The sequence below is a fragment of the Belonocnema kinseyi genome, chromosome 7, assembly GCF_010883055.1.
Source record: "Belonocnema kinseyi isolate 2016_QV_RU_SX_M_011 chromosome 7, B_treatae_v1, whole genome shotgun sequence".
NCBI lineage: Eukaryota > Metazoa > Arthropoda > Insecta > Hymenoptera > Cynipidae > Belonocnema > Belonocnema kinseyi.
Window position 1 is genome coordinate 92,759,564 of NC_046663.1, and position 7,579 is coordinate 92,767,142.

The following is a 7,579-nucleotide window of genomic DNA, read 5'->3' on the forward strand; positions in this document are numbered from 1 at the left end:
GGAAGCAATGGAAATAAAAAAAATATTAATAAAAATAAAAACAAAAATAAAAGTACCCAAATCCCGGAAGAAACAGTAGAGTTTGAAGAATTCGTGCTCCCGAAACGGATCGCAGATTCCTCGGGATGAACTTGAGGAAAGTTTGTTTTCCGTGTTTGTCTCGAGTCGACGCGACCGTAAGTTTCGCACCATGTCTGTCATGTTTGCATGCAATTAATCGGGATTTTCAAGTCGGTAAGAGTACAAGTAGCCTTCCATTGTCTTTTATTTAGTGTGAGAGAGTGAGAAAGGAAAAGGCAACATACGATGTGATATCGTGTTCTCCAGCCTGTAAGGTTCAAATGCAGACAAGTCAGTAGTCAGCGTCAGCCGTCGAGTAAACCGTGGATTTCGAATCTCCAAGTCGGCAGTAGTCAGTAGCAGTCAGTAGTCTCTGAACCCTCGAATCGGCCGGACGTGACTCGAATCAGTTTGTGGCAAGATTCGTGTTTACATCAGCTTTTCTTCAAAGTGACCCTCGGAGAACAAAAACACCCTTCTTGCATTTTTTTAATCCTTTTTTTCCCACCCGATCGACGACTTTGTGGTAGCGGAGATCGTTACCAAATTTTACGCTGAAAATCGGCAATTTTTAGAAATAAAATACAGTCGTGAATCGCGAAAAAGGACTGTGGTTGTTACAGCTAGTTCTTTGGAGAACGGAAGTGACCCTTATTTGCGCGAAAAGAAGACGGGAAGACTCATTGGTAGACCAAACGAGTCGAGAATACGTTACGACGTAAGTGATTTTAAAAAATTTAATTATTCAGTGTTTTTTAAATTATATTTTATTAGTTTAAACATAATTTCTAGACAAGATACTTTTTGTTTTAAATATCGTAAGTTGGAAAACTGGTATTTTAGCATACAAAATGCATACTGAGGATTAAATATTCTTTATTTCTAACCTTTTTTTTACTAAAATAATAAACCGGAAATTATTCAAAACGGAACTTAAATTGACAAAGAAAGTACTCTGCAAGCCCAGTCGCAAACAATAACAATTCCCGTTTAAATGTTTATAAACATTTTAAATTGAAAATATTGAGTAATAGTCATTTTAGATTAAAACATTAAAAATATTTTGAGCAAATTCAGGCCGCCTCTAGGCTCACCGAAATTAGGTGAGCGTAGAACAAATATTTTCGGTGCACTTAAATGCCTCGTTAAAAAAGACACTGATTAGATATATGGAATTTTCCGTCGTATTAAGGATTTTTTCTTAACGTTAGCCCTGAGCGATCTGGAAAAGGGTAAATCTTACGGTAAATTCCATAACGGTATTCCATCCGTTCCGTACGTTTAGGCACAGCAAAAAAATGAATTCTTTGAATGAGAAGTAACTTTTTAAAATTAATACAAAAATTTTGTTGCAACCCCATGTAAATATAAAAATCAAAGACATTTTAATTTACATGAAATAATAAATTGGATGTTAGTACTCTAAAGACTGCAATCAAGTTCACCATTTTCAGTAATTTCACTGATATTTACAACATCTGTTAACTATCGTCTGAGATTTTTCCTAACGTCACTTCGAGAAAGTTCTAGAATTACGAAAGGCAGTGAATTTTCCGTAAGATTAACCGAACAAATAGAGTATTACGGATATTTTGCCTAAATGCTGCTGACATGTTGGGGTAGAATTTTTTCTACTATTAGGCTTCCTAGTATTTCGCATTATTTTATTATCAATGCTAACCATAATTTTCTTCTTATTTTGCAAATTTGCACATTGCAAAATATCAAAAGTCGAAATTTTTTAAGTTAATATAAAAGTTTAAAGAATCAGATTTGTTTTTAAATTAAAATTCTCGAAGTTACCCTGTATTAGGCATTTGTTTGTAAACAAGTCCATAAATTATTTCAAATGATTTAAAATAATTAATTATCTAAATTTTGAGAATATTTGGCCACAATATTAAAGTATTTGAAACTGATTTTACAATTGCAAAAATTCTGCAAGTCACGCAATCATAAAATTAATAACAGAAAACTTGGAAGGCTAAAACTATTCATAATTTATACATTATGAACTTATTCCATAGTTGGTGGTGGCATTTAAATCCTCGTAACGCACATCCATTAAAAACGATAAAAGTAGTACTTGGCGCACCATTAAGTTCTTTATTGCAAGTAAACCATTATTACCCACAAGGGACTTGTAAAAAGTTAAAAAATTGGATTAAAAAAAACTCTGGATGGAAGAGTACATGAAAAATACAGCAAGTCTATTGTTACGGAATTTTCCGTAACGTTAGTCCTGAACGAGTTGGAAAAAGGGTTTAGTCTTACGGAAAATACCGTAACCATAGAGTCTATGGCATAGACAGTGCGTTTCTCTTTAGCATCCCAGAAACATGCGCAAAACAAAATTTTGCTCTTATCTGAATTAACACACACAGGTGCTTTTGAAAAGAAGAAAAACGTGCGTGGTTCTAAAGATTGAGAAATACGCAATTCTAATGATAAGCAGCGCCTATTTGTTAAAAAACATTAAACAATATGTTTACACATCTTTTCTAATTTTTAAAGATCTTAGTTTCAAAAATGATAAACAATAACATGCATACAAAAATTAATCGTGACAGTTCATGAAACTGAATATGTCCATTTCACCTTTACATTATGCAAGGCCAGGTTGTGACTGACGCGAAAGTAATTTCATTTTTTACCATAAGTTTCCGGATTATCGATTGTTAAAAAGTACACTTTCTCTTTATACAGGATGAGTGCAGATTTTCTGAACAAAGCCAGATATTAAATAAAAATTAAGTAACAAAGTAATTCGAAATAAAAGTTGATACAGCTATGAAATACTTTTTATTATTACTTCTGGATATTTCCAATTCCTCTTTTATTTTCGGGGAAAACTTTTACATTCATTATTAATCTTCCTTTGCAATCATCTTTTCCTCTTATATAATTGCATGTCAACAAATAATGTGTGGATGTTATGAAATATATTGTCCGTCCACATAAAATTCTGCAACATGACTTTGTCATATGGGTTAACACCCTATTGCATAACAAACTGTTCAGGTGAAGAGTCATTTCGGTAATCGAGTTTCATTGTGTTTTTGATTACTAGGGACACTTCCAAATTTATGGGCTCTTAGTTCGTTTTTTTATTAACAGTAATTTTATTTTTAAATTCATTAAATATTTCAATTATGCAGATTGTTTACGAAATGTATATTTCTTTTCAATGTTTAGATTAGATCAATCATGTTGATATTTCATTCAAATCATTCAATCTGTAATTTTCATGAGCCTAATAAAAATTCTAGAATTCCCATGGCATGAAAATAAAAATTCCATAAATTTCCACTGACCTTGGGTTTATAAAAAAAAAAAAGAAAAAAAAGCAGAAAATATGTACGTAGTGAGGCGTACAATAGTCATCAGATAATATCGAGCGAGGCAGCACTTTCAATCGATTCGTCGATAAAAGTGGCATCCTAGTTGACATACTCAGCTCCTTTATATTTACAACATTTCTCATACTTTTTGAACGAAACAACCTAATCAAAAACTTCTTGATAAAATAATTACTTTTTGGCAATATGACAAAAAATGAGATCAAGGAGAACATTAACAAAAGGAGAAAATTTATTTTCAAAGTAGATGTTAATTTGAAAAAACATTCTTCAAAAATCGTTTATACGCTATCTTCTTTTATAAGTATGTCCATTAAATTATTCGAGAATAATGATCCTTTCTTAGATTCTAAAAGAATGCTTTGATAAAAAATCAGTTCTACTTATATTGGCCTTGAAATCTTTCTTGTGTATGAAAAATATCAATGGAAAAATAAAAAATTTCGTATTTCATAATACCATATGTATGAATTATATTTGATTTGAATTTTTTCAGCAATTTTCACGGGCATTAACATTTATTCAACTGAACCTTTCTTCAATTCTGCATAATGGTTTTCGTTTCAAATTTAAAGATTCAGATTTTGTTAAACTTGTTATTTTGAACTCTACATTCGTTTAAACTTCTTAATAAATCGCGACTCTGCAAAATTTCAGAACTTTGAATTGTAATTTTTTTTTTTAATTGGATAGTATTTGTTCTTGAACATTTTAAATTCTGTAATTTTGATCATTTATGTGCTTCGAAATTTCTTCACATTGGAAGATTTATAATTGAAAACTTGATTTTTGATCTTGAACATAATTAAAGCTTAAAAATTTGCATCCTTAATATTCTACAGTTTTTAATTGTAACATTTCTAAATTGTACAACTATAAATGGTGAATTATTAAAATTAAAGAGTTTCTAGTTTTAACAATTTACTATTAAAAATTATGTAATTTGTATGCATTAGAAATTTCTTCACTTTGGCAGAATTAGAACATTAAAATTGAAGAGGTTGCAATTGTAAATTTTGTATATTTTGGAACTTTGAATTGTATATTTTTTAAATTGTAGCTCTTTTAATGTTGACAAAAATTTTAAATTGTTCAAGTATTAAGTTTTACAATGAAAAAATCAGTAATTTTGATGCTTAAAAACTTGAAGTTTGTTCAGTTTGGAAGATTGAGAATGGAAAACTTGATTTTTGATTTTCATCTTAATTCAAACTTGAAAATCTGAAGGGTTCTCAAGTTTAGAACTTTAAAATGCGAATTTAAAATATGAAAGAGATTATGATTTTTTAAATCATTGATCATTTTAAATGTTCTAATTTTAATGATGTCATTCGAAATTCTTTTATTTTTGAAGAATTAGAATTCGAAACTTGATTTTTTCTATGAAAAATCATACAAATTTAAGAGTTTTTATTCATGCATTTCAAAACATGTAGAAGATTTCAAATGTAAACCTTCAAAATTGTTTAGATTTAATTTTGACAAATAATTTGAAGTTGTGCAAGTTTTAAGTTTTACAAATTAAAATTTTGTAATTTTGATGGTTTACATTCCAAATTTCTTCAGTTTGGAAGATTTAGAATTGTAAATTTGAATTTTTATTTACAAAATAATCAAAGTTTAAGAATTTTTTTTATAGTTTTTTAAAAATCAACCATTATCAAATATAACTCTTCAAAATTGTAACACTCTGAGTGCTAAATCTTCACAATCTGTACTTTTGATTATTTAAATTAAGAAGTTCTTTAATTTGAAAGATTGAGAATGGAAAACTAGACTCATGATCTTCAAAATCGTCACAATTAAAATTTTTTATTTATATATCTTTAAAATTCAATAATTTCCAATTGTAACTCTTCTGCATTGTATAACTTTGAATTAAAGACTTTTTATTTTATTTTTTATTCACAATTAAAAATGAGACAAGTTTTAAGTAGAAAAAATCATCAAAGTTTAATCATTTTTATTTATACATTTTTAAAATTCAAGAGTTTTAAATTGTAACTCTTTAAAATTGTAGAACTTTGAATTGTAAATGTATACATTTGAAGAGATTTTAATTAGGAAAATTGACAATTAAAAATTATGCAAGTTATAAGTTTTGCAATTAAGAAGCTGTAGTTTTAATGATTCACATTCAAAATGATTTAAATTTAGAAGATTTGAAATTGAAAACTTGACTTTTAATCTTCATAATTATCAAAGTTTAGGAAATTTCATCTATAAATTTTTTAAATTAAAGAGTTTAAAATTCTAAATCTTCCCAATTGAACTATTTGAAGATAAACCTTCACAACACTTCATTTCAAATTATTCAGATCAAAAATTGAAGGATTTTCAACCAAAAAGTTTGAAGATTAGCCTATTTAAAAAAAAAAAGTTAGAAATTTTATGATTTTAAAACTATAAACACTCAGGCTGGAAAAGTGAAAGACGTACGTCAAATTCAAGTACACATTTTTATTTGATAATCAGACCAACCAAAATAAGGAACGTGTACCAATCACGTGTATTGCACTATTCTTTCTAGTATCAAATAATTTTTAAAGGTAAAAAGTATAAATTTGTCTATAGTTTTGCATATTCATAAAAAAATCCGAAAATTAATATTTCCAATCTCATAATAAACGTAATTCTTATTCTCAATATTTTCATTTTTTTTTCATAAAAAAAGTGATCCATTTATGTCTGAAAAAAATGGTATTGAATTTGCGCGTGCAATTAGATTGGTTACGTATAATATGAATCTCGAATGACACTTCTTAATCGATACTGTATTGCATATCCTATGATACTTGAGATTTTTTTATCCGTATTTATAGACAGAACCTGGTGAATGATCTACCTGGCATAATCATGTACTTACTCACGTGCCCGACACGTGGCGCCACCCCCACTTTCATCCATAAATGAAACGTGTCATGCAACGAATTCCATTAACCTGTTCACATGCCTTGAAGATGTGCTAAGTACTTCTCGAAAGATGATGCCCTTGACATTGCTCATCCCGTATTCAGCCACAGTGCCATACAAAAATAAAAAAAAAAAAATGTAATATTTTAGAATTATAATGGATAACAGTAAAAAAAAGTGCATAAAAACTTTATCGATATGCGGTGTTGGCTTACCTATTAGGCTAAGGTAGGCTTAAAGCCTAGGGGCCCGGGCACTACAGAGTGGGGCGAAATAAGAAAACGAAGTCCATAAACAACGTTGCCTAATTGAGGAGGGGGGCACGCAACCTAATAAGTTTGCACAGAAAAAACAATAGTTTTTTAATAGTAGATTTCAGTTGAAACATTCGCTGCAACAGAAATTAACCTTATCGAATAAACTTTACACGAATCTGAGATAATTTCGTGTTTGCAAACAGTCTCGGAATACTTTTTCAGTAAAAAAGCATCGTCTGCTATGTAGTTGACAGCATGGCGAAGAACCTGGAACTATGCGTGTAATCGGTCTAGAAATCAAGACAAAAGATTTTTTGTTGACATTGCAATTATTACAATTTAATTTTAAAGATAATTGCACTGTTTGCGTGCGGATGAAAATATATTTTTCATGATTGAGAATTAAGCTTTTGACACCCAGTCGAAAAGTCGTCATATTCACGGTGAGCTTATTAATGCTTCAACCTTAAAATTAATTCGATTTCTATGTTTCGTTTTGTTCTTAAAAACAAAAGATAGTTTTTGGTACACTCTTTTAGCGTCCTATGCTATGCGCCAAGTTTGTTAGTCAGCCATTTTGGATAAAAATTCTAAAAGTTAGAGCATTTAAAAAATTTTTGAGACCACATTTTTTCAATATTCAAAAATTTTCTGTGCATATGTTTATAGTATTCAAAATGTTGAACAATTTATCCTGATGACTTTTTTCATAGAACCAAAAATTACCAGAGTTAAAGCATTTGCAAAATTCCAAAAACACACGAAAATGAAACTTTTAAGCCAAATAGCGGACGATATGAAAAAAGGCAAGAGAAGAAAAAGTTTGATTTCTAAATGCCTCACAAGATTATCATAACAACTTTTAAATTTTTTTTGAAAAATCCAAGATTCAAATTTTGACAGCATACAAATTAATGGAAAATCCGAAAATTACATTTTTTCATGCAACAATTGCACAGTATTTAAAAGATTCTCAAATATATAAATGCA

The 7,579-nt window shown here is 29.3% G+C and overlaps 1 protein-coding gene across 1 annotated transcript in view; it reads left to right on the plus strand.

Annotated features, from left to right (window-relative positions):
- Nucleotides 1-369: 369 nt before the first annotated feature.
- Nucleotides 370-7,579, plus strand: part of LOC117175927 (UNC93-like protein) — a 203,914-nt gene continuing 196,704 nt past the window's right edge. The window contains exon 1 of the mRNA XM_033365776.1: nucleotides 370-778. The gene's annotated coding sequence lies outside the window, so the exon portion shown is untranslated. The remainder of the gene's footprint in view (nucleotides 779-7,579) is intronic.